The sequence below is a fragment of the Rattus norvegicus genome, chromosome 2 (assembly GCF_036323735.1).
Source record: "Rattus norvegicus strain BN/NHsdMcwi chromosome 2, GRCr8, whole genome shotgun sequence".
Lineage (NCBI taxonomy): Eukaryota > Metazoa > Chordata > Mammalia > Rodentia > Muridae > Rattus > Rattus norvegicus.
This window is the reverse complement of record NC_086020.1, coordinates 106,720,014-106,747,577: the sequence shown is the minus strand read 5'-3', so window position 1 is coordinate 106,747,577 and position 27,564 is coordinate 106,720,014. Positions and strand designations below refer to the sequence as shown.

At 42.8% G+C, this 27,564-nt stretch overlaps 1 protein-coding gene across 6 annotated transcripts in view; it reads right to left on the bottom strand.

Moving 5' to 3' along the window:
* Positions 1–27,564, bottom strand: part of Tbl1xr1 (TBL1X/Y related 1) — a 139,179-nt gene that overhangs the window by 110,412 nt on the left and 1,203 nt on the right. The window contains exon 1 of one of the 6 annotated variants that reach the window (XM_039102746.2): positions 25,512–25,530. The exons of 4 other annotated variants lie outside the window; for them this stretch is intronic. The gene's annotated coding sequence lies outside the window, so the exon portion shown is untranslated. Of the gene's footprint in view, positions 1–16,799; positions 16,914–25,511; positions 25,531–27,564 lie in introns of those variants that run through there. One more of the 6 variants, NM_001108941.1, reaches the window with a different exon arrangement.

The window sequence follows — 27,564 nt, the reverse complement described above, 5'->3', positions numbered from 1 at the left end:
TTTAAGACGAACCTGGACTACTGATACCTCGTCTCTCACACACATAGTACACAATAGGAACAGGAGCAGAGCGGCTCTTACAATGCGTAGCACACTGCAATGACAGTGTAGGCACACTGACAGAGAACAATACCTTACTTGGGTCAAGGAGTCACGGTAAAATTCTAAATCTGCACCATACCTTGTTTTTCTAGTGCTACTTATAGGAGGCAGCTCAGAAGCATGGACAGGAGTTAAGCGAAGACAGGTCTGAAGGATAATGTGATCAGGGAAAGGCTACAGAGCTACAGGTAACCCTGGTTGAGTACCATACTAAACAGAACACTGGACAGCCGCTGATAATCCTGAAAGCATACAAAGCCAGGCAACAGCCTAAACCTGGTTTCCTGCTGTGATAACACTGACCAAAAGCAGCTTAGGCAAGGAAAGGGTATGTTGAGACTATACTTGTAGGTCACATCACATCAGTGAGCTGTCAGGCAAGGGAATTGAAGCAGAAACCACAAAGGAGTGCTGCTTGTTGACTCAATCTCACACATGCACACTCATTCATTGTAGGATACCATCTGAAGGTATTTATCTTATAATTACTGTTGGGTGACCAGTGTTTGCATGTTCAAGAAACAGAACTAGACTGAACCAACCACTGTTGGACCTTTCAAAGTAAAAGACACCCAGAGATTTAGGGAAAGGACTCAGGGATTACAGAATATAAAATGTTTGCCAAGATTCCTAAACCTAGAATGGGAAAAAACAACAACAGCAAAAAGAAAAAAAAAAAAAAAAACAGCCTAGTTCTTCAACTGCAAAGTCAGCTTAGAGCCTGGACCCAGTGGGATTTCTCTCTCCTGATTCATTTCAGAAGCACTCCCAACTAGTTCTCTCTACTGCATGCAGCAAAATGAAGAAGCACACCGGTAGTTCAAAGTGGAGATTTCAATCATTCATGTTTTTTCTCTCATGTATGTACAAGAGTAGCATGCAACAGAAAATGCTAAATTAAGCCTGGCACTTATAACCCCTAGGAGTCGGCAGCTGAGGCTAGTATGTGCTACCTGGAGGAGATACCATGCATTAAAATAAAACAGCAAACCAGAGCTTCCAGGGACTAAGCCGCTACGTAAAGATTATACATGGACTGACCCTGGAGTCTGACCCCATAGGTAGCAATGAATATCCTAGTAAGAGCACCAGTGGAAGGGGAAGCCCTTGGTCCTGCTAAGACTGAACCCCCAGTGAACGTGATTGTTGGGGGGAGGGCGGCAATGGGGGGAGGATGGGGAGGGGAACACCCATAAAGAAGGGGGGGAGGGGCTAGGGGGATGTTGGCCCGGAAACCGGGAAAGGGAATAACACTCGAAATGTAAATAAGAAATACTCAAGTTAATAAAAAAAATAAAAATAATTAAATAAATAAAACAGCAAAAAAGAACCCCTCCCCCCACAAAAAAAGAGAAAGAAAATAGAAAATACTAAATGTAAAGATATAAAGACCCTAAATAATTTGAAAATAGTGTGGCCCCATGAGCAACCTCCTTATTTTATGAATCTCCATAAAAATAACCAATCTGACAAAGCCCCGAATCTGCTATGATCATCTCAAACCAGGGGATTTTTTTAAATGGATGCTACACAATTCAAATTGAAGACAGAATCCTAATTGTAACAAAGTGTTTGGTTATAGCTGCTGTGGTTTGTGGGGGTTTTTTGTTTTTGTTTTCTTTCTTTCTTTTTTTTTTTTTTTTAGTAAAACAGGTTTTTAAAAATTTACTGTCTCATATCACAATAAGGTAACTTAATTTCTGTGATCCATTAAAAAGGAAAAAAAAAAAACTGTAAATAGCTGCAAGCCCCAATGAGCATCATTTACCATGAAAGCAAGTCAAAGTCAATTCACACACACACACACACACACACACACACACACACATACACATACACCGCTGAAAATACTCAGTGTAAGCCAAAGCAGGGAGCAGGCTGAGCGCTAATACAACGAGAGCTGCTGTGCAGGTTGGTATAGCCACCTTGAGGGGCCCTTGTCAGCTATCCACTGAAGTTTAACAGACTATGTTGACATACTATCAGCCTGTAGTTTCACTCAGAACAACCCAAAGCAGAAATCCAAAATATCATTGCTATTCTAAGCACAACACCAAACAGTGGATGATACCAGGTAAAGAGGCAGGTACTAACAGTACCAGGACAGTTTCTGCAGGGCCATGGCCACAGCAGTGCTAAGATCACCTAGATCCTGAAACCAATACCAAAGGCAAGGCGTGACCAAGCCATCTGGTCACACACAGAGCTCAAGCCCAAGGAGTGGGATTTTCTCCCTCTCAACCCTCTGAAGTCACATGAGTAATGTTAAGATGGATCTAGTTGGCTAGGCTGTGATGGCAGACGCCTTTAAACCCAACACTGTGGAGAAGGAGGTAGACGGGTATCTATGAGATCGAGGCCAGCCTGGTCTACAGAGTGAGTTCCAGGATAGTCAGGGCTGCACAGCGAAACCCTATCTCAGAAAAATAAAACAAAAAAGATGAGTCGAGTTGACCTTTGATCAAAAGATACAGAAGCAAGTCCGCTGGGTAGCTAGTGGCCCAACAATGGTTCAAGGCACTTGTCACATGAGGGACCAAAGCAATCAAAATGTCTAGTTATTAAGTAGTCCAAGGCGGTAATCATCCCACCCAAGATGCCACTATTCTGGCATAATATCCACCGCCCCCATATGAAGAGACTTCAAGGGAAAAAAATGTCAAAATACCAGTCATCTGAGTCCATGCATGTTAGCAGGCTACTGTGGCTCTAAGCGAGCCATTTTCCTACTCCAGAAGCACTGGTCATCTCAGGTCCTGTGCCCAAGAAACTCCTGATGATGACAGCACTAACTGGTAACATTCCACCACAGGCTGCACTACCAGCTTGGACAATGTCACCAAGGCTAATCGAATACCATTACCAAGACCTACCTGGAAAAGAGATAGTGCTGCTCACCAAATCTCCCTCTGGAAAAAAAAATCCATCAATCATCTTATGAAACCCACAGGAGCCAAAGTACTGCATTCTTGTAATCCCAGCATGTAGGAGGCAGAGACCCTAGGCAACACAAAACGCTATCTTAAAAAAAATTATGATCAACAGCAAATAGTCTGTGAACAGGGGACCCAAGCTCCAATTAGGGCTTTTGTACAAGACAAAGCAAAACATAGCTTGGGCAAGGTGGCATTCCTTGTATGAGGTAGCTACCTCCCTAAAGCTCTTTACAAACACCCAGATTAATTTGGTCCACAGTGGCGAAGTGAAAGCCTGTAGAAAAGAGGTAGGGGAGGAAAAATCAAACTATCTGGAAAGAGAGGTTGGGAGACAGCTTGACACAGCATGGTGATACAGCAAAGCCCCAGCTACCTAGATAAAGTAGGAGGGCCGGTTTTGTGCCTGGATGGAGCACATCAGTGTGGCGGAGCAAAGGAGCCCTGCTGGAGTGGCAAAGCCCAGTCTTCACCTGTCAGTCATCACAGTACAGGTAAAAAAAATCAGGGACACAGGTGTGTGTGTGTGTGTGTGTGTGTGTGTTTGTGTGTGTATCTCATTGCTTAATTTTGAAACCAGACTCACTACATAGTACATGCTAACCTAGAACTACATATGCTCTCATGCCTCAGACTCCTAGAAAAGCTGAGATTTCAGGCAGGAGCCCCTCTACTGAGCTTGGTCACACTCATTTACATAAAGGAAACTGAAAGGCATGTGGCAGAAAGGAAAAACTGAATAGGCATGTGGCCTGAGGGAATGAGGGTAAAGAAACTCAGGCTAGAGTGGGTCACCGATAACATCTAGCCAGATAAAGCTGTCAGAACCAATCAAGACTGGACACTTACCATCTGTTCATTTTACTAAAGTAAAATTATCTTCAGCTACAACATTCACTGAGCCGCACATATGTGCAACCAGCACCTACACCACTGCACAGTGCAGCAGAAGGCCCTCAGTGCTACCAAGCAGAGTAGCACTGTGCTCCTGGGCCTGAAGCAGGAACCAAAAAAGCGTTGATATTAATGCACTACCAATCTTGAATATTTTGTTATAATGGAAAACAGGCTAAGACAGCACCCAAACAAATGAAATATTAAGATGTAAATCCAAACTTACAAGATATAAGTCAAAGAACCAAGTAAATGAGATGCTCCCCATGTCTACAGATAGGAATAATCAATATTATCAAGACACCATCAACATCCCAAACAAGAATTAGATTCAATCCCAGCCAAAATCCTGACAAGTTAGTTTGTGTGTATTTACTAGCAAACTGAGTCCAAAACTTTCATCTAAGTTTATACGCAAAAGATCAAGAATAGCCAACTTAATATTAAGGAGAGAAACCTGGATCTCAAGACTGTTAGGCTGTACTAATCAAGACTGGGGGAGACTAGGGAAGGTGGACGAACAGAGCTCCCAAAACATGCAGGCGCAAAGACCACCATGCCACAGAGGTTCTTTCCAACAAATGCTGCTGGGGTGATTACAATAAGGAATCCTGGCATTCAGTGATTAAGGACATGGGTTCAATTCCCAGCACACACATGGCAGCTCACAACCATCTGTACCTCCAATCTCTGGGGATATAACATCCCTCTCTTGGTCCCACCAACCAAGGCAAACACTTTGGCGCATTGACACAGATACAAACAAAATACACAAAAGAGAAGAGGAGAGGAGGGTGGGGGGGGGGGGGAGAAGGAAACATAAACAATATAGGAATTCAGACAAAGATCCCAATTCATCACAGCAATGGAGCAGACCGATATCTAAACGCAAAACATAGAACTATATACTTCTCAAAGATAAAGAACCCAAGACATCAACAGATCACGGGAGCGGCAGGACAAATTTATAAAGGAGACAACAGATAATCAGGTCTTCCATTCAAATTAACGTTTTTCTGCTGTGTAATGACAATGTCTGCAGAATGAGAAGAGACTAGAAAACACAGAGAAATGTTTGCAAAATATATCTGATAAAAGATTACTAACCAACTATACACCAAGCGCACATTTTCCCAGTAACTGTGGCTCAAAAGTAGGGCCTGGCACATAATAAGAGCTAACAGTTGGGCCTGGTAAGATGGCTCAGTCATTAAAGTATGTGTGGCACCAAACAAGAAGACCTAATTTCGAATTCCCAGTAGCCAGTGTAAAAGCTAGGTGTGGTGCTTCGTATTTCTAAGCCCAGTGCCTCAGAGCTAGCTGGCCAGACAGCCTAGCTTAAATCAGTGAGCTCCAGGTTCAGTGAGATGGACAGCCTGCCTCAAAAGGTAAGCAATGCACTAATTTGAATTCTGGCCACCACACTAGCAAGCATGCACACGTGTACACACAAAATAACTAAGTGTAAAAGAATGAAAAAGATGCATATATGGGAATTAAGCATATGAAAAATATTCAGTATCATATACTGACCATGAAAAGAAAAATCAAAACGTGACACTGTCACAAACCTATGGGAACAGTCCAAATGAAGACACAAGACACCACCAGCCACTGGAAGGATTCTATAAGACAGAATGTTCTTGTTGCTGCTAGAAATACAACAGAAACAATTTGGAAGACTTCTTCATTGTTCCCTGTAAAACAATACAGCCTTAACACATATTCCAACAATTATGCCACTTGATGCCTACATAAATTCTCACACACACACACACAAACTTTACGTCTACCCAAAAACCTACATGAGGATGTTTATAGCACCTTTATTCATAACTACTCAAACTTAGAGGTCACCAGATAAAGCACGTTTACAGAGAGTACTATGTTCTGCACTATAGAAAGGTGCTATAAATGAGTGAGAGAAGACAGGAAGGAGATCTGAAAGCATTAGTACTCTAAGAAATGAATTATCAGCTTTGTAGACATAGCCTAAGAAAAGCCAAACAATGGAGAATGAACAAAGATTCCAGATGGCCAGGGTCAGGGAGATGGGGACAAGGTAGAGATGTTTCACATGATACTACTGTATGGCAGACACACATCAGGACATATCTGCCAAAACACACAATGAGCAGCAGCTTGACATGGAACTCTGGGTAATACTGACTGGCCACTGGGAACAAAGCCCAAGCGAGGACAGCTCCTTTCCTTCTGACTTCACTGCAAACGTAACACAACTAAGCAAACCAATTCTTTAAAAAAAAAAAAAATTGTTACAGACAAAACCTTATAATTACTACTCTCCAGTGACATGAAGAAATTAACAACTTCCATTGCTTCTCAACGTAAGATGAAATAGAAATATATAAATAAATATATAAATATATAAATTAACAACTTCCATTGCTTCTCAACGTAAGATGAAATAGAAATATATAAATACACTAGCAGCCAGGCATGTTGTGTCTCACCAGTCAACAAGTCAACAACTTACCATCCTGTCTGTCTGTCTGTCTGTCTTTGTCTCTTTTTCAGGTCTCACACACAGTGGGCAATTGCTCTCCCTGATAACTCCCATCCTACATATGAACCTCCCCCTTTTTTATTTAAGTTTTTAATTAGATACATTCAAAATATCAGCTGAACAGCTGCACCACTCTCTGTTGTGTCTGCAGTTACAGAACAGCATTCAGTAATAGAGCAATTCTCCCACAGCAGGTGCATCAGAGACAACTCAAGACCCACTCCACATGCAACTAGGATGCTCTATGCACCAACAATAGCTTTAATCTGCATGACAATCACGGCCCAATTCTATGTCATGCCAGGTTACTGGCTATGGAAAATACCACCAGGTTACACACACACACCACCACCATCACCACCACCACCACCACCATATTGGTTTAAAAACAAATTTTACCACCTTACACTTCAATTTTTTTCTTTTTTAAAGGCATAAGCCATACACAGGGGTGTTGCGTTTTTATAGTAAAACAAAACTGTGCTGAAACCTATTCATCTTCACCTTCCTCCTCTTCCCTATGCTTTCTAGCTATGAGGTCCAGCTCAGGTGGTTTCCAGGTCTCTTTCCTAACAGACTCTGTCCAGCTCGACTATTTTCCCTTTGTGGTAGGTGTGGTCCTCCACCCATCTGGCATCCTCTCCAAAGCTGGCTGGGACACCACATGGCACCCAGTGCTGCTGCTTGCGATCCATGGGATTTGCACAAAGGACACACACAGTGGGAGAAGGAGGAGCATGGAGAAGAGAGAGAAATAACGTAATTATATGTAATTAAAGTAAACAGAACATAGGATCCCCTTTGTTTTCCTTCAATGTGACAGAGAGCCCACGAATCTTTTCTATAAAATTGTATTTAACTGACCACATGGCTGCACAAAATTCTAAGAAATATACTTCAAATAAAAATTAAAATGAGCACAAAGCCCTGGGTTCGGTCCCCAGCTCTGAAAAAAAGAACCAAAAAAAAAAAAAATTAAAATGAAAGAACTTAAGAAATAATAATTTTTTTAATGCTCCAAAATACAACTGCCCGAATGATCAGTTCCCACGCCTCCTGGTATCCCTGCACACAGGCATCCAGCAGGCCCTGTCTGCAGAACTGTGATGATTACCACAGTATCGACACTTTTTCAAACTATCTAAAAGTAAAAGGTAAAATCCCAACTACTTCTGAGTTTACTTATTAAATCTACAACTTCTACTATTTGATTTACAGTGATTTTAGGGTTCATGCAATAGTAATCTCTAGCTACTTTAGATCTCCAGGTAAGAGAAGTGAGCAAGGACCAGCAATGAGGCAGGCAGCCAGCAGTGTAGCCTGGCTCAGTCTCACCAGGCAGCCATCTTCCCAGCCACTCAGGCAGCTTAAAGCCAGCTTTGTTATTCCATTTCCAGCCTACAGAATAATCATTTCTTATTATCCGAGGATCCTGGAATTCCTAAGATCTCACTACACATTTGGATATACACTGTATGAATCCCATCAGAATGGAAACGTCACTTCAGGTAGTTAGACTTGGTTAGCTTCTTGGACAAAACTGCTTATTAATAATACTAAATAGGAATTTTATCACTTCATACGCTCCTGTGGGCAGAGATGAAGCCTGTGAAGACTGTTTAAAGATTTTTAAATCTAAATGTATCCCTTTGGTAACCTTTAGAGGAAAAACTGTGTATCTACACCAAAAAAAAAAAAAAAAGGCATGTTATAGAAGAAAAGATTAAGGAGTAAAACTAGGGGCTAGAACGATGGCTCAGAGTATCAAGTACCACATAAATGAGGAAGAGAATACAGATCCTAGAACATAAACGTCAGTTCAGGAGACAGTAAGAGGAGATCCACAGAGCCAACTGGCTAACTAGAATAGCTGAATCAGTAAGAGTTCCTGCTTCAGTGACTAAGACAGAACATGACTAAAGATACCCAACATCCTTGAACACATGCACACATACACATACACATACATGGAAGTATATACATATAGACAGCACACATGCATACACATGCACACAAAAGTTAAAAATTCTTTTAAAAAAATTAAGAATTCAAGCCAAGAAAAAGACAGTCATGTCAGGAGTGGCTTAAAGTGAATATATATTAGCTCCACTTAATGTTGTTTCCTGGTTTAGTATAAATGCCCTGATCACTCCAATAGAAGGCACACAGGAATTTTTGGAGAAAGAACTCAACTAGTGGGTTTAAAATAGAAAATACAAGATTATCCCAGGATACTACTGTATCTGAAAGAAAGTGCTGGTAGAAAGAAAGCCACAGGTAACATGTGTTTGAAAATACAGAAGCACCAGTGGCAGCATGATGGCCCTTGCCTTTAATTCCAGCTCTTGGGAAGCGTGGTGGTTTGAATATTTGGCCTTGTTGTCAGAAGTGTGTCACTGTGGGCATGGAGTTTAAGACCCTTGTCCTAGCTGCTTGGAAGCCAGTCTTCTGCTAGCAGCCTTCAGATGAAGATGAAGGACTCTCAGTTCCTCCTGCACCATGCTGCCATACCCCGACCTTGATGATAATGGACTGAATGAACCCCTGAACCTGTCAGCCAGCCCCAATTAAATGCTGTCCTTATAAAAGTTGCCTTGGTCATGGTGTCTCTTCACAGCAATAAAACCCTAACTGAAACAGGAGGAGAAGTAGGAGGATCTCTGAGTAAAAGGCCAATTTGATCTATGTAGTGCGGAGCTACAGAGTGAGAACTTGTCTCACAAAAACTAACAGGAGCCAGAAGGACAGAAGGACAGAACACCTTTCAGCAATAGTATCACATTATAATTCAACAGACAAAGGCATCCACACAGGACCACAGACGCATGACACAGTGGGTAACAAATAGAAACAATCTCTTATAAAGGGAAAAATCCAACTATTACATGAAGTAGTTGGGGCCAAACCAATCCAACCACTGCCCAGAAAACACCTGCTGTGGATGCTGAAGCTGCCAAGCAAAGGGCTACAGAGAGAAAAGGTCATTTGTACCTTCCCCACATTTATATTCTCTTTCTGAGCTAGAAGCTGACTGGAGGCTTTACACAAGCAGAACACTAGATCTCCCATGAGCTGAGCCTCCATAGTGCCTCGCTTCCCAGTGACAGCACCTGGACACGGAGCCAGGATCAAGTGATCAACTTTAGCACCATCTTAAGACACCCACAGGGACCTCACACACTAGATGAGACAAACTGAAGTAGGAACATGAGACTGTCCCAAATACCCATAGCCTCAGTTCAAAGAAAATGAGACAAAGAAATGTTTCTCAAAAGTACCATGACAGTCAAAACAAACAGAGAAATCCCACGAAACCAGGAGTATAAGGGGACAGAAAACACGGCACAGGATCCCGTGTCAGACAGAAACCAGTGAGAAACCTGGGAAATACTGGAGCAAGGTGATCACCTGTACAAAGGAAAGTTACCCTGGCTCTGCAGTCATTCTTACCCAAACCTTAAACTCTTCAGAAAATAAGATAAACTCACAATAGTAAACTTACACAGCATATGTAATTACAATCAAGTACAGATGATAACTCAGGCAAGAAATTAAAAACTTTAATTTTGCTAAAATACATTTAGCGAAGGGCTACTAGGGCTGTGTTCAGACTCAGAACACCAAAAGACAAAAAACAACATACTTAACTATTGTTATGGTGGCAAGCCTGTGATCCTGGCACTTGGGTAAGGAATGAAGGCAGGAAGCCCAGTACTCAGGAGCACATCACGAAGGAAGCAATGGAGGGAGGGAAGGAGGGGAGGGGGGAGGGGGGGTGAGTGGGAGGGAAAAAAAATTCTAAATCGAGTAAGCTCAGTAACAATTATACCAACTAGAATCAGTTCCTAGCTCGGCCTAGCTCCAGAAGGCAGACCTCAAATGAGGGCTCCTCACTCTTCACTGCCCAGCAGTCTCCAAGTCCTCACCTTCCTACTTAGGCTCTGTCTATAACCCAGTGGGACAACAGTCTTTCTTTCCCTACTCCCCAAAAATGGAGGTGCAAGGAAAGTCAGAGAGCACAGCCAGCAACATTTACTGCTTCCTCTAATTGTTTACAATTTCAAACATGTACACAACGGAGTTGGACTACTCGAAGAGCCATCCTCTCCTGAGATTCCGCCCACACTAGCTCTTCCCTGTAAGAGACTCACTCTCCCAGTCTTGTCTTTCTGTTTCACTCTGTGATTCACGGAGTATAATTTAATGAGAGAAATGGTATGGAAGTGTCCAACGGAGGCTGCTAAGACCCCAATGGTGTCTGCAGACATCTGAACACAGGTGACAACACTGTACCAATAAACATCCTTACTCTGCAGAATTAGTGTCCCTTCCCACCTCACACCAGGTGCCCAGCAGAAGCCCTGCTGTTCTGCTTAAAACAATCCTCCCAGTTCTCTCTCACAGAAAATGCCCTCTGGCAGGCCAGAAGCTCTCCTGCCTCCACCCTCCTGCTCCTTCCCTGTCACTTTAAGACATAAACTAAATAAGCCACTAGCCAGGATAACCCAAGCTGGTAGGTCTGTGCCACATCCACTTTTCCTGCCATTACCACTCACAATTCACTCCTGCATTTCTTCTCCTCAGAAATGCAAATGCTTTAGCCATGTGCACACTATCATTTAGTTAGAGGACCCATCTCCTGACACTTTCAGTATTTGAAAAGTTTTACACAGCTACAAATAAAGTGATTTTGCTTTAAAATTACAAATGCAAGGAGCATTTTATCCAATTATTTAATATTTTAGTATGTTTCTAAAATCTACACAGAGCAAGGTATTATACTTAAATACAGTTTGATTTTCAAAACCATCCTGCGAATTAATTATACATTAGAGAAAAAAAAATTCTCAGTCATGAGTTTGGTTGGTTGGTATTTCTTTTAGTAGTCGCTATAGTTTCTTTTAGTAGTCTCTATAGTTTAAGAGAATGTGACTAATTCTCCTCACGGAATGAACAAATACAAGTTCCTCTTCAGCTAGCTATGAATCTTTGAGGTTAATTTTAACTGAGATATCTGAGAAGTGTATCAGCACCATACATCTTCCATGTAATCTGACCAGCATATTTAAGTCATGTATGTAATTAAAGGGCTGAGAGTAAGGAAATGCTGAGGACAAGTCAGAGTCCAAGGTGATTAAAAAAAAAAAAATGAAGCAAATGAAATTCAAAGGAGGCAGTCAGCTATGGTGGTTCACTGTGCCCAACCCACAAATGAGGTGAAGGGAGCAAGAGGATCGATCACCCCAACCTTGCAGTTAGCCTGGGCTACAAACGGAGGTGCAGGCCACCATGGAATAAGAGTAACACCCCCACACACACAAAAAAAAGAAGAAAGAAATTAAATGCCTTAGGTCACAGCAGGCTTATTTTACACAGCTACTCATTTTACTTTGGTAAGCTGAGCATTTTCTTAAAATGTATTATACACTGAGATTATTTAAATATAGAGTAACGCGGGCTGGAGAGATGGCTCAGCAGTTAAGGGCATGTACTGTTCATATAGAAAACCCAAGTCTGGTTGCCAAAACCCAAGACAGGAAGCTTAACTCCTGCTCCAGAAGAGGCACTGAAGCCTCTGGTCTCCATAAGCAGCTGCACTCACATGCACAAAAGCACACATAAAAATAAATACATGCACATACCATAAAATAAACAGAAAAGGTCTTTTACATTTCCAAGACAGGGCTTCTCTGTGTAGCCCTGGTTGTCTTGGAACTCTCTCTATAGACCAGGCTGGCCTCAAACTCATAGAGAGATCCGCCTGCCTCTCCCTCCGTGGACTGGAAAGTCTTAGAATAAATCTTAATTAGATCTTCTTCCTCAGAAACTACAATGTTCCCGATATTTGTATAAAGAACTTGCTGCCCTCCCCCAAGTGATGGTCTTAAGTGCCAACACTTCCCTACTGTGGCGCTTCTTCTGAGGACAGACTCCATCAGCATCCCACTCCCTAGATGAACTGAAGAAAATCACAGATGTTATCAAAAGAGAACCCTCAGTCTTCATTTAAAAACAGGTTCATTTGAAAAAGCTGGGTGACAGAGCCGAAGAGATAAATGTCACTTCTGAGTAAATGGCAATCTTAAGTACATCCAGAGTGGACTAAAGGCCCAGCCTTCCAGCTATAAATGGCTACCTCTGTCTGTGCCCAAGCTTACCTCCCCCAGCACTTGGGAGCAACAAATTCTAATACACTATGGGATCCCTCTCAAGCTACACTGCTCAGAGTCCTTCAGGGAATTCTCAGGTAAAGTAAAGTAGTCCTTAAATTCAGATACTGTCATTACACTTCAAAGTCAATAAAGGAAAGGCTATTATGACGCAGCAAAACTAGCTAGACTATTGTGTCAAGACATTCCTGGTACTCAGGTCTGGTTCTGGCTGTACAGTCAGTCAAGCGAGCGTGCTGCACTTCCCAAAGGGAGCAATTCAGTAAGATTGCTGTATTCCCTACGTCAATGAGGTCCCTTCCTGAATCAACCCTTTTGAGAACTTGCTTTGGGCTTTCATAGCACAACTTGCCTGCATTATGACTCAGTGCCAACTTTAGAAGTAGATCAGAGTTAAACACCACCACCTCCCAGGTAAATGTAGCTAGAAGTAACCTCCATCAATGTAACTGGGAGGTTTAGCTCACCTCCTATTACTGAATGATGACATATCTGGATTGAAAGAAACGAAGCGTAACTTGTTGAAATCTAGTATCTTAGCACAACTATTTTAGTATCAGTTCTTCAACTATTTTTTTCAGATTGATATAGCTGCTAAGAACTAGCTACAAACATTATGTAAACACCAAAGTAATCTCATCTCCTCTAGCACACCGTAAATCCCGGCTTCTTAAAGATACATATCCATAATAAAAGTAAATCCACTCTAAGTTATCAGTGGGTCAAAAAGAGTTAATGGGCTTAAAAATACTAAACACCTGCAAGTCTATTCCAGATACTGGGAGAGTGACAAGAGAATCAGAACCCATGCCTGCTCTCATCCAGGTTAAATACGCAGATAGGAGGAGGAGGTGTCAGTAGAAGAAAACACTCACACCATGTTTTTCATAAAAATGGTAAAATGGTAATAGTAACAAGAAACCTAAGCGTCACATGGGACGAGCACTACTTCAGTGTGCATGCCTATCTCAGGGCAGAGCCTGATACAAAGAACAAAGCAGCTATGGCAGGAGCAAAAGCATCCCTGGGTACGGAGCTGCCAGGGTTGTTCAGCAGTGCAGAGGGGAATCACTGTGAAGTTTGAGATGTGCAGTCAGGAAAGGTCAGTCCTCGCATACTAAAGAATAACTGTCCCCACTTTGCTTTTATTCACTGTGTTTTATTCTCATTACATTTTTGGTGGTAGTGGTGGTGATGGTGGTCTTAGTGTTCTTTTGTGTGCCATAGTCTTACATAGCCCAGGCTTGCTCTGTAGCCAAAGCTAGCCTTGAAGTTCTGATCCTCCTGCTTCCACCTTCAAAGTGTTAGCATTACAGGTGCAGACCACCGGACCACCATACTCAGCCTTTTTGTTTGTTGGTTCAATTTTGGGGACCAAATCTCACCATGTAGTCCTGGCTATCCGGGACTAACTAAGTAGACCAGGTTAGCTCCTGGTTGCAATCCTCCTCCTGACTCTGCCTTATTGAGATTACAGACTGTGGCCAGTTTGAGGAAATAGAAAAGGAAGGCAACAAATGTCAACAAACATCTCCACAGTGCCACACAGCAGCACATGAAGGTGTTTCTGCTACATATTCTCAAACTCCGACTGGTGGAAAATTTCAATTTACGTAAAATCAAATGCTGAAGACAACAGGAATTTAAAACAGAAAAATGGGGCACTCAAAACCCATACAACTAAGGAGACTAGGCTGATTCCATGACAGGCTTCAAACTGGCAGTTCAGGCGGCTAGGCCTAAATTTGTATCCAAGAACTGGGCAATTCCAGGCAACCCCAGGCCTCAGAAGCTGCCCTACCACCTGGCCTGAGGCAAGGACAATGGGTCAGCAGCATTTCCAGACTTCCCCCAGCAAGTTTACAGCCCCCACAGTCCCCAAGAGAATGTCCTTAGAGATGGGACCCAACAGATTAACATAAGGGTCACCAAACCCGGAATGCCCTAATGTGCTTTAAATCAGGCATAAAAGCTCTATTCTGGTAATGGGAGAGCCCAGCATGCTGGACTTCTGTAGAAAAAAAAAAAAAAAAAAAAACACTCTGCATTTACATACTATTGAGAGTTCAGGGTATCATTCTTTGCCGAATCATGGACCCTTACACAACTTTAAAACAAACATTACCAAAATTAACAATCCAAATTAAAACACTAGTAAAAATTTTAGTGGCTAATTTCTCAGGAGAAAAATGTTTAATTTCAGGTAGAAAAATAAAACCACTGTTTGACTGCTGGACAAGACTTGAACAGAATATCAGAATTGCAGTAAGACAAAAAGCCTGGATCCCTTAGAGTCACCCTAGCACCAGGGAGGCCGATGCTAAGACAGGGACTTAACTACAAATTTAAGGCCAAACTAGTCTACGTATCATTTTCCAGGCCAGCAGGACTATAGTATGGGGCTCTCTCCCAAAAATGAAAAGGGGGGAGGGTGTACCCCTGAAAAGGAAGAATTTAGTAACCTCCTGAGTTGCTCTACTGTTCCTCCTCAGGCAAAATAAGAACGAGGAGAGGGAGGGTGCAGAAGCCAGAGCAGCTGTCTCCTTAACGCCACAGAATTTCCCTGTTTTCCACACCCTGAACCATTCTTTTGAGCTTGTCCTCAAATTTCCACTCTACTTAAACCCATAACAAATATGCAGTATTTTGCAAGGAAAGGAAGTGAGTAAAGTAAATGAGTCTAAGCTTTCCTTTATTCCTGAACTCAGCAGCGTCCATCCTACTACCACATGACAACTCAACCCTCAGGCAGCTTCACACCACAGCCATTAAGTTACAGCATGTACACGTAAGTGTGATGTCATATGGGCATGTGGGCACGGAGTGCTGCCCACCATGCACAAGGGCAGGTCAGAGGACAACTTCGAGAAGTTGTTTCTCTCATTCAACATGTGAGTCCTACAGACTCAACTCAGACTACGATGAGTCTTGGAGGTAAGCAAACTTACCTCACTGGCCAACATCATAATGTTTGCTTAAAGATAACAGTACACTCGTCATCTGACAAAGGAACCCAAGAAAGACAAAGGAGTCATGAAGCACCACAGCCTGCTCTGCACAAGAGCTGACCCAAAAAGGAAAGAGACTGAGAACTGCCAAGTGCAAAAGCACATCCACAAGCAAGCAGAGCACAGCTACAAGGGGTCAATTACCCACCTAAAGGGTACAAAAGGAAGAGCCCAAAGGAACTAACCCCTCCTGACTTCCACCAGGGCAAAGTGTCAGCACAGACTTCTCATTGCAATATCCTTCCTAATTTAAAATTTACTGGTGAATTTCTAATTCTTTGAAAATATCAATGAAGTATTGTGGCAATCACTTTAGTTCATTCGTAGACTGGAAGCCCTGTTTCCTCAAATGCAGATCTGGTTCTGAAGAAATAATCAAGATGTTCCCTTCTGACGTATGATTTGAAAACGCCAGATCCTGACAGCTCACTTAGCTCCTCACCCCACACATTCCTCTACTCCCACATCTCCAGGAGCCCAAGTTTCGGATTATCTAGGAAGTTTGTATCAGTAGCTAAGGATGTGGCCAGCTCACAACTGTGGGAGCTACTTCTATTTCTCCCAACTCTGATCCTCTTTTCTCTTCTATCTGTTTTGTTGCAACTCATAATCATGAATGAAGGAACTCTGCCATCAATCAACATTCGACACAGACCAGAGAAGAAAGTAAAGTTCCTTACATGACACAGCAAGTGACTCAAGGGCTAGCAGGAAACAGAATTAATAATTTGTGCACTGCACAGCCTCAAAGCCCTACGTGTACACCACAGTGAAAGGGTGGGCCACCTAAGGTATATGGTGCTCCAAGAGCTCACAAAAAGACCAGAACCAAAGAGAAATGGTTTAGCAGGGAACCAGATTACAAAGAACAGGGAACCAACATGGCAGACCAGTCAATGACTCAATCAGCTATAACTACTAACCTCAGGTCCAAGTCTTCCTTACCTCAGTTGTGGGAATATTTCTTGTTTTAACAGCTTATCCTAACCCCTCACCTCCCAAAAAAGATTCTAGAGGTGGCCCAACCTACAAAACCAGACACCCGAGCAGATTCGGATAATCTTATACTTTGAACACAATGAGTTGAACTGCTAGGCCACCCTCTTTTCTGGGCTTATACGGCCTTCAAAGAGACAAGGGTCTGGAAGGACCAGAAACCGCACACATCATTTGGAAAGCCTCACCAATTCAGTACGAACAGAGTGCAGTTTGTACTTCACCAGGAGCTCCTGGTGAAACACTGGTAAGACAAGTGTCCTCAGGAAGGCCCTACCTGGTCACAAACAGACAACTGCATCAAGGACGTGTCTGCAGACATCTAGTCTAGAAAAAAGTGACAGCTCACGGACCCCAACACAAGACTTAAGGAAAAAGCCAGGCACACTGACCCACCTATGATGCCAACACTCAGGAAGCTGAGGTAAGAAGATGAGCTCAGGACTAGCCTGGGCTACGGAAGAATGTCATGGGCATGGAACAATAAATATGATCATAATTGATTTGTCTGAGTTCAGAATGTCAACTTTCTTTCTTCCTATCCTGAATACTGATTCTAAACTCATAAACATTGAAAAGTATATTCTATATTATCTCAAATCCACAGTTCCCAACTTCACTGAATTAATAATAGTATTAAATATTATAATCAATTTATAGGTTTAAAAAGAATGGTCATAGGCCATGGAGAAATGAAGCTGGTGACTGGAAGCCTTCTGCCTGCTTGCTCACTGTCATAGTACCGCCAGTTGTTACCCAGGCTGCTGGAGAAGAAACATCTTCAACAGTCTCACTGTGAACCCCATGAGCTGTAGTAATAACTAGCGGGGTTAGGATGTCCCTAGAGGTACAGTAGTGGCACATTATGTTACAAGGGTAGCCAGGGGCTTTTTTCTTTTCTTGTTTTCCTTTAATTGGTTCTAGGGCCAGTTCCACAGGAAGAAACTTCTATCTGGTACTCTAAGGTTGGCCAAGAACCCATGGCTTCTAAACCAGGGGTGAAAATACTATTACATTGCTAAATGAATATAATATCAAACTAGCTCTAGATAAATATCCGTACCCACACATTAGTGCAGCACTCAGACCTTAGGAGACAGCATCTTTGCGCAGTGGAGGATAGTTAATACACGAATGGTCAGAATACAGATCTGTGGAGTATTCAGCCATCTATGGGTCCCCAAAGTTCAGGGAGCATCAAGAATGAGTGGGTAGGGAAAGACTGCGAGAACCAGAGGTTCAGCAGGACTATACTAAACAGTGTCTCTAAACACGAAAGGACTGATGCCCTCACAAATTCTCCGCTGCTGTGGTTGCCTGTGTAAGACTTGCATAATTATCAAAACCAGTCAATATTCCAGTATAGAAGGGCTAATTAGCCCCCACCCCTAAAAGCTGATAATGACAGTTGATGGCTTCTGGGAGAGGGAGAGCCAGTTTTATCTAAGGGTAGATCAGCAATGCTCCACTGGCTGACCCCACACCAATGTGTATAGGAGCAGCAGAAATTGGACTAATTAGGGTAAGAAAAAAAAAGGTGACTTGAGAGAGAGAGAAAGAGGGAGGGGGGAGCACGAGCAAATAAACATGAAGTTGGGAAGTAAGGTAAGAGGTGGAGATACAGGGGGAAAATATAACCAAACCTGGGGGAGGGGGACAAACAAACAGGAGAAGTACAGAAAATGACTGTAGCCCAGCTCCCCCGCACCAACAACCCGTGTGCTTTATTTCAGTTACTTCTGCGAAAACAAACAGCATTGTTTCTTTCGCCCAGTGTTGAATGAAAATCAATGACATCATAGTTTTTCATGGCATTTACATATACATGGGAAATGACTGACCCAGGTGTGGAGAAAATGTGCAACTTATCTACTACGTTAGCAACTTTCCTCTTGAAGCATCAGTGTTAGCAAACACAACATAAAGCAGGGTGTCTGGGACAAACATGGTTTCAGATTCCTATAAGCTTCGCACTTGGCAAGGCATATCAAGGTATCTACTACATAACAATTTGCCAAACTGGGCTACCAGAAAACCTACCTGGGGGGGGGGGGGGATCAACACCAAAAATACCTACATATTTTAAACACAGAAAAACTCTACACTGCCCAATCTTCTTGGCTATACTGCTACTTCCCATACAAAGGCCAGCAGGGGGTGGAGACAGTTTGCTGAGAACCAGAGTTTAGCCTTCAGCACCCACATCAGGCATCTCACAACCATGTGTGACTACAGCTAAGACACCCTTCCCCAGCCTCAGAGGACACTGTACTCACATGCACAAACCCACACTCAGCACAGACACATCATATTTTAAAAACATCTCTTTTAATGTTAGGGCATGAGGCAGCAGCCAGCACAGAGACCTCCTCCTTGCCAGCCCCACACTGACTCCTTTACAAGCATCCTCATTTCAGCCCTCACAGCCAATCCGTGAACAAAGCTATCCTTTACTTCCACTACCAGATGTGCAAACCAACTGGATCACGTGATCTCACAAAACCATCCACAGATAAATAGGAGGGACAGGAATCAAGCCAGCACTTCCTGGAGCTGGGAACATGCTAGAGTAAAGTCTGCTGCCAATTCCAACAGACCCTGTCCAGTCTCCAGTTACCACTGAGAGAGGGCACGGCCTTAGGAAGGCTGACATACATCTTGTCAGTGCCACAGTCTTTAGCATGTATTCAAGTTACTCCAGCTGGGGCTGAAAATGAGGAACACAATAACTGGGAAGCCAGCCCCTGCGTCAGCAGTCTACATTACTAATGGGTAAGTACAAGTGACACAGCTCTAAGTGATAGCAACTGCAACCAAAAGCAGAATAGAAATCTAATGTTTCCATGGAGTCAATACAGTCCCTATGTTATATAAGATCCAGGCAGAATCCACACAGTAACACAATCCTACCAAACCAAAGATTACCACAATACTAAAACCAACTACCAGCCGACGAGAATCGGGTTTCACCTGATTACCAAACCTCTGACAAAGTAGTGCCTTTGAAATAAAAATACTGAGGTCTTGCTGGACAACTATTCCTCTTTATCAACTTTAAAAAAGACCCAGCTACAATAAATACCAACATGTGTTGTGGTGGCACAGACCTTCGTTCAGCACCTGTGGGGCAGAGACAGGTGGATTTCTGTGAGTTCAAGACCAGCCTGGTCGACACAACAAATTCCAGGTTAACCAGAGCTGTATATAGTTAAGACCCTGTCTCAAAAACAAAAACAAAAACAAAAACAAAAAAAGGCCCAACAACAAAAATATTCCAACACATTTCATCATATAACACTCTGTCAATGAATGCTGTCAGCTGTCATGCTACAAGAAATGAATGGATCTAGCTCTTTCAGATCTGAGAGGAAAGGTGGGATAAAATAACAGATCTGTCTCCTTAAAGGTTTGCCTGTTTTCCGTACAACCCAGGATTAGCCTTGAACAGGCATCACCCTGCCTGCGCCTCCTGAATTTGGAAATTATAGTCCTGACCTACCATGCCTGGCTCTTCTCTCTTCTAATTATCCAAATTTTCTTCTACCCTTTTTTTTTTTTTTTTTTTTTGAAGACAAAGTCTCACTGGCTTTAACTTTGAACTTAAGAGATCCACATCCCTCTGCCTCCATTCCTGGAAATAAAGACAACTACAATCAGCCTAGAACATTAAAAAATGCTTAACTGGGCTGAAGAGGTGGCTCAGCAGTTAAGAACACTGACTGCTCTTCCTGAGGTCCTGAGTTCAATTCCCAGCAACCACATGGTGGCTCACAACCATCTGTAATGGGATCTGATGCCCTCTTCTGGTGTGTCTGAAGACAGCTACAGTGTACTCATATATAATAAATAAATCTTTAAAAAAAGAAAACCTTATTTAAAAAAAAAAAAAAGCTTAACTAAGGGCTGGCAAGATAGTTCAACAGGACACTACCAACCTGAAAGATCTGAATTCAATTCTCCAGGCACACACAGATTGTCCTCTAACTTCCAATAACTAAAATAAATATACATGCAGGTAAAGACTGAGTTGGGCATGCTAACACATGCCTACAACCCCAGCATTTGCGAAACAGAAGAGCCAAGCAGCTCAAGACACCAACACCAGCTATATAACAAGACCCACTGAGTTGTCTCTGAAACAAAATAAAACAAAAGAAATGTTTAATGTTTTTAATTGACAGACTTGATATCTCAACCCGGAAGTGACATACTGAGCATACTAACTCAATCATTAGTTGATGAGTGAGAAAACCTCAGGTAGTATTTCAGTTCATTACCTTGATACAAATTAACAGAAACTAAATGATTTCCCCTCTGTAACCATAGTTTTGGGAGCAGGGGTGTTAATCATCTGTTGCGTTCAATCCCTGGCAAGAAGAAATAAAAGGGCTGGAAAGATACCTCACAGGGAAACAGGCACAGCCTCTATGCCTGAAGCCCTGAATCCAACACCCAGACTCACCAGGAGGGAAGGAAGGAGAACTGAGACACAGAAGTCAACCTCCACAGGCATGCTGTAGCTGAGGGAGTCCACACATCATAAATATAAAAAATATTAATAGTTCTAATTAAAAACTAAGGTAAGTCTTGGCTTAGCACTGGATCCATGGTAAAATGCTGCCACATTTAAGTAAACACAGCAATAAGGGAACCACACATCTGTAAACCTTCTAAATAGTCACTGCCTCTTCACACGCTCTAACTGCTAGAGCGTAGAGAAGAAACCACTAATACCTTTGACCTCCAAGAAAAAAAATAAAAAAGACCCCAAGTGCTAGGTTATTGACCAGGAAGCGTGCGGGGGGGGGGGGGGGGGCGCGGATCCCATGTGGTGCATGAACAGACCAGTCAATGCTCTCTTGAAACCCCAGCATTTAAGAGGTGGAAGCCAAGATCATCTTGCGCTGGACATCCAGAAAGAGGCCATCCCAGGACTATGTGGAACTCAGATCAGAGAGGAGGAAAAAAAATTAAGTAAATTAATATCTAATTCCTAAAAAGTAAAATTCACTGCATTCATTAACTTTTCGAACTACATAGGAAAGGAACTGGTTACAGTGTCTCAACCTACAATCCCAGCATTTGGGAGACAGAGGCAGGAAGATCTGAGTTCACATTCAGTCTGGGTTACATGAGTATGTTGGAGGGGGACAAGTTTAAACATCCAGAGTAGTTTCACATCATTACTCAAGCCAGACCTGGTGGACACATCTGTGTCCCATGTAGTCAGGAGGCTGAGGTTGGGGGATTAGGAGTTCAAGGGCCAACAGAGCAGCAACACACTTTCTCTAAACCACAGGAAGAAAATATTCAGTATGCTGGAATGACCATCTCTGACTTCACCAAGTTCTCTCCTGGCTTTTAAGATCTATCTCCAGGGCTGGAGAGATGGCTCAGTGGTTAAGAGCACTGACTGCTCTTCCAGATGTCCTGAGTTCAAATCCCAGCAACCACATGGTGGCTCACAACCATTTATTAATAAAATAAATAAATCTTAAAAATAAAAAAAAAAGATCTATCTCCATAAGGAAACACAGGGCGGGGGGAGGCCACGTATAAGAGGCAGACTCTACAGTCCCACCGTCTGGTGCCCACTTAGCCAGTCCTCCCCAAGTTCCTCTGCAGTTTCTTCCTTCCTCTGGGCTCTCTGCACTCGAGGCCACGCATGCTGTGTGCACATTCTGAGCTACAGTTTCCAAGCAGTGCTCGACTCGTTTTATTCACTCAAAATCATGCTGGAAATCACACATTATTAAAGTCTAAATTAGACATTTTGAAAGGACATAACACCAAATCAATTGGCTTTAGAGTTAATTACCCTGGTGGGTTAGAAGGAGTACAGCACCATTGTGTCATAAAAACCTTCAGAGAGAAGATGGAGAAGACACGGGTCTTCTGGTAGATGACACACACATTCCCTGCATGGACAGACTTGCCTTAAATGCTAGTATGTTAAAAATGGTGGTGCAGATCAAGGTCCAGTGTTAGTGTTCATGAGAATAATATAACCAAAGAAAGCTAATAACACACTTTTATTTAGGTACATGGCTAAGGAAAGCCTGTGTTAAAAGAAAAGCCAAGAGAAAACTATTAAGTGCTAGTAAGGTGTGGTAGTGCCACTCAGGAGGCAGAGGCAGGACTACAGCAAGCTCCTGATCAGACGAGGCTATATATATATACACCTTTCCAAAATACACATATACATACCAAAGAAATAAAAAGCATCTGGAAAGCCAAGTCCTGTACATGTTTAAAGGAAGCAACAGCCAGAGTAGCATACTTCACATAGTAACAATGCAGAAGTAGAAAACAGATGAAGACCAGCTTCAGCTCTGCTCAGTTCATAGGAAACCTGGGCTACTTGAACATGAGATCCTGTCTCAACACACAAATCCCAAACTTTTAAGTATCATACCTGGCAGATAGGCAGGTTGAACATCCCTAATTAGAAAGACCACAGTCTGAAATGCTCCAAAAATCCAAAAATGTCTAAGCATCAACCAGACCCAAACACAAACTCCACCCCGACCTCAGGTGACAAGACACTAGCAAAACAGTCAACACTAAATAAAGCATGACATCACTTTATACTGTGCTACAAGGAAACAAAATGACCTTCAGCTTCAGACTTGGATTCCATGGCCAAGATCCCATGATGCACATGTAAAAACCTGAATGGAAAAAATAAGTCCAAAACACTTCAGGTCCTGAGCACTTCAGATAAGAAGCAGGCAGCATGTGCAATGGGATGAAGCTGATTAGGTGACACAATTCCTAAGGAGAGTTACATTCTCCCTTAATACTGCAGCTACTATTCCAGGTCAAAGGACAAACATAGCCAGACGGGGGCAGTGCACACCTTTGATCTCTGTCACTTAGGAGGCAGTAGTTCAAGGCGAATTCAAGGCTAGCCTGGTCTACAGAGCAAATTCCAGGACAATCAGAGAAACCGTCTGGAGCACAGGACACAAACCTACCCACTTTCATTGAACATTAAAAAATGAACCAAGTTTTCTCTTTTGTCCACTCCCAGCATAAAAATTGGGATGACAGAACAGGCCCATGTCTACAATACTCCTCTGCTTGGGAAGTCTAAGTCAGAAAGAAGATTGTACTGCATCAATGCAGAGGCAGGGGTGTCAGTGCTCATTCTAACACAGGCCCTAGAGAAACAACCCATTTTTACAACCCATTATGAAAATAATATTTGAGCTCATGATACAATAATCAAGCACTTCAACGAATTCTCCAAGGAAAACACATCTTCCCCTCAGAGGCAACAACATGGCCTATATCAACAAAGAAAGCCAAGAGAGGGAAGGGACTACTACATGCATTAAATGCAATGGAATCAGAGAACATGTCATGACTGCAAGACACTTCTCAAGACATGGAGCTAAAACTAGACAAAAATGCCAAGGGAAAGAAAGGGTGAGGAAAAATCACAGTGGTACCAGGGACAGGGCTACAGGATCTGAGAGGCACCGGACAGGAGCATGAGAAAGTGGAACAGGTCACGAAGAGTCCTAAAAGCCAGGCTGAAGCCGGTGACCTTGGACAGTTGGCAAGAGGCAATCATTTTGAGTTTTCCAGGGGGACCTAACTGATGAAAATCAGTTCAACAATTAACACTGTCAGCAGTTACAGTAGATAAGAGAACAAATCTGTTCAGAAAAACAGGAACAGTAACGCAAAGACCAAACCCAAACTCTCCCACATCCATGGACTTCCTGTAGACTCCATGCCAGAAGACGCTGGCCCCAGAGGCACTGCTCTTGCCGCTCACCACCTGAGCCACTGTTCCTCAGTTAAATTTAGGGTACCAGCTGCTCATACTGTCACAAGAACTTGTCAAAGCACCCATAGAGCTCTGACACACAGACACTTGACAACACAGCACTAGTACCGCTCAGTACTAAGACCTGAACAAGTATTCCTGAGTAAAACTGTCTTGGCGGCTTTAGACATGGAGTGCAGACTCACATCCTGTCAAGGATAGATGGCAGAAAAACAACTACCTATAATACACATTGACAAGTTCTGCTGAACTCTGCTTCAAGAGTTCCTTTTTATTTAAAAACTTGAAAACTGTTCTCAGTGGTCCACAGATTTGAAGCCTAACCACAACTGTTAGAAGAGACAGTAAACGAGGCATGGGACCATCCCTGTATCCCACCCCACCACGCCCCACTCCCACCCCCACTCCACCGCCCGGTGACCACACCAACCAAGAAAATGGAAATGTTGACAGTACAGTCTAATTCTTCCTGAGCAAGCATCAAGCACAACTTTGAGAATAAATAAATTATGCTGTTCATTTCAAGAATGTTGCCCAGGAACTGCGGAAACAGACCTGCCAAGGGCTTTTCATGGCATTATGCCCCCGCGGAAAGGAGTAACAAGATGTAAAACATAATCCAAAGAAGCCATCATCCAACCCAAAGCAGTCTGACACTCTGGCAATGCATGGAATGACAAACACTGTTCTGAACACTACACATCTACCAGCTCCATTGTCTCAACTCTTTGATGCAAGGGGAAAACAGAAGGCATAAGTACTACCCCCAAGGGCACCATCTGAGAGGGACAGAAACAGAGTAGTTAACAAAAGCACCCTTGCTCAGACCACTACAACACAACATGCGGGAACCTTCTTTCAGTTTTGAGAAATGCTTACTTGTGTGGACTGTTGACCACTGTGACTGTTGTTTCCACTCTTAATATTCTCCTCTGACACCAGTATTTGGAGGCTACCCTTAATCTTAGGAAAAACAGTAACCGACAAGACACGACACCTCAGCAATTAGAAGGCTTAAGCATGATGCCAGGCCTCCTATACTATTCATTCACCCATGCCATGACCTAACAGAGGTTAACTCACAGTCCGTCCCAAGTAGAAACAAGAAGTCTGTCAGGAAACCAGAAATCCAAGTGTAGCAAAGCAGCAGGGAAAGGTGTCATAAACAGTCATCTAGAAAAAGCATGTTCAAGGGTCAGAAAGACCTGGGTGGAGGCCTCTTCAAAGCCAAATAACAAATACCTTGGAGCACCTTTCCATCTCATTTCAGAGAAAGCCAACACTACAGACTGACCACAGATCAGTCTGCACACCTGAAGGACAGGAAGAGCCTCACACCTTCCTGGAGGTGGCTCAGGAAGAATCCCTGTCCTCTGGCTCTCTGGTAAAAGGGCAATAAACTATACCCTTACTAAGTACGATGCCACAGGCAGTGAGTAGTCAGACCTCCTGACTATCACCACAGGCCTCCTTTGGTGGCAGTTCAGCAGGCAAAGCGAAGGACTTCTCCCTACACAGCCCCAGGGGAAGGTCTGAGGACAACACATACATGTCTCCTGCTCACTGCTTTCCTCTTCCCACTTCAGGGATGTACACTGTCTAAATTTCTGAAAATGAGTCAAATTGACATGTACTGGAAAAACAGCTAGACCCAGAGCCAATGTTTCTGCCATCTCTCTCCCCTGAGTTCCAAAGCATTTCCCTGTTTTTAAGTAAGTATCAAATCTAACAAATTGTTTCAACTCCATCTACCTGGGCTCAGGGAATGTCCACAGTAACCATCCTGAAAGAGAAACTGCGTGGAGACCACACAGCAGTTCTACTTCATCAACTAGCACATTTACTCAACAGGTTCAAGTTTCAAAGGTCCCTGGGTCACACCCTTTTCATCAGAGACCCCATGTTTATAAAGCAGAAGCTATCCTTCCTGCTCACTAGCTTGAAAGCTTACCAGTTTCACAGGAAGCAGTTATTTCTGGTTCTCTTGGCAGACAGGTATTATGATAATCAAGTCTTGCAAAAACCTTAATTAGACAGAGACTACAAGTATCAAAAAAGGTTCTTTGGTTTGTGTAAAAAGTGAAAATGTTTTAACCTTCCTCAACAAGTCAATACAAAATATAAAATCTCAAGGTTGAGCAGTAACTCAGTGGTAGAGCACTTGCCCAACACGAGTGAGGCTCTAGGCTCAGTTCCCAATATTGCTCCCCCCATCCACAAAAAATACCACTCCATTTACCACCAGAGTCTCCTATGTTAACATGTACAGATTAGAAGTGTGCTTCAAAGAGAGGGTGAAGTGCAAGAATTTTGAAGTCATTAACAAGTTAATTAAGTTGCTTAGCTTTTTACACATACTTTCTTCCCTCACAGGATTAGCGTTTGTCCTAAATTCTAAAGATCTGACTCTTCAAACGAGAGGAAAGACGAAAAGTAATTTGAGTGTTTAATGTTTGTGATTACTGACTTCGTGCCATGCAAGACAGCAAAACTAAAAGAGAAATATTCAAAGCAGAAGAAAAACCTCTACTTAGGCTTCTCCTCTGAGAAGGGCACGCAGGACCTGCCCAACTCCTTTCAGGCACGCTTGCGACCTACTGCCCCTCCCCCATAGCTAAATGCCAACTGTTTCTAGAACTCTCAGTGATAATTTGGGAAGTTTGCCATTAACTCCCACGATTCAATCCAACCGATACACAGTGTTTTTGTGCAGATAAAGATGCCCTACTTCCCTAGACTATAAACTTATTAAAGTGGTGAGAACATACAGTCCCAGGAAGTCGGGATTATTGAAGTGCTCCAATAAGCTTGGGTCTTATTTAACAAAACTGAATGTGAATCACACAGGGAAACCCAAAACTCATTCACTACCTTCAATGGGCCATCGAGATACTGCAAAGCATTTTAGCTAAGTTAAATCAGTAAGATAGGGCCTTTTATTATTACCCCCAGCGAGGAGCTTCCTTTTAAACTGGTGGGGGAGCTTTCAATATCAAGATTCAAACTGGAAAGAACACATCATTTCACCCACTGTACTTTATTAACGTGTTTAGACCAGCATAAGGTTCTTCTATGGGAAAACAAGAAAGCCAACAGTAAACTTCCCTAATTAACTGTAAATGGTGTAAGTAGAGAA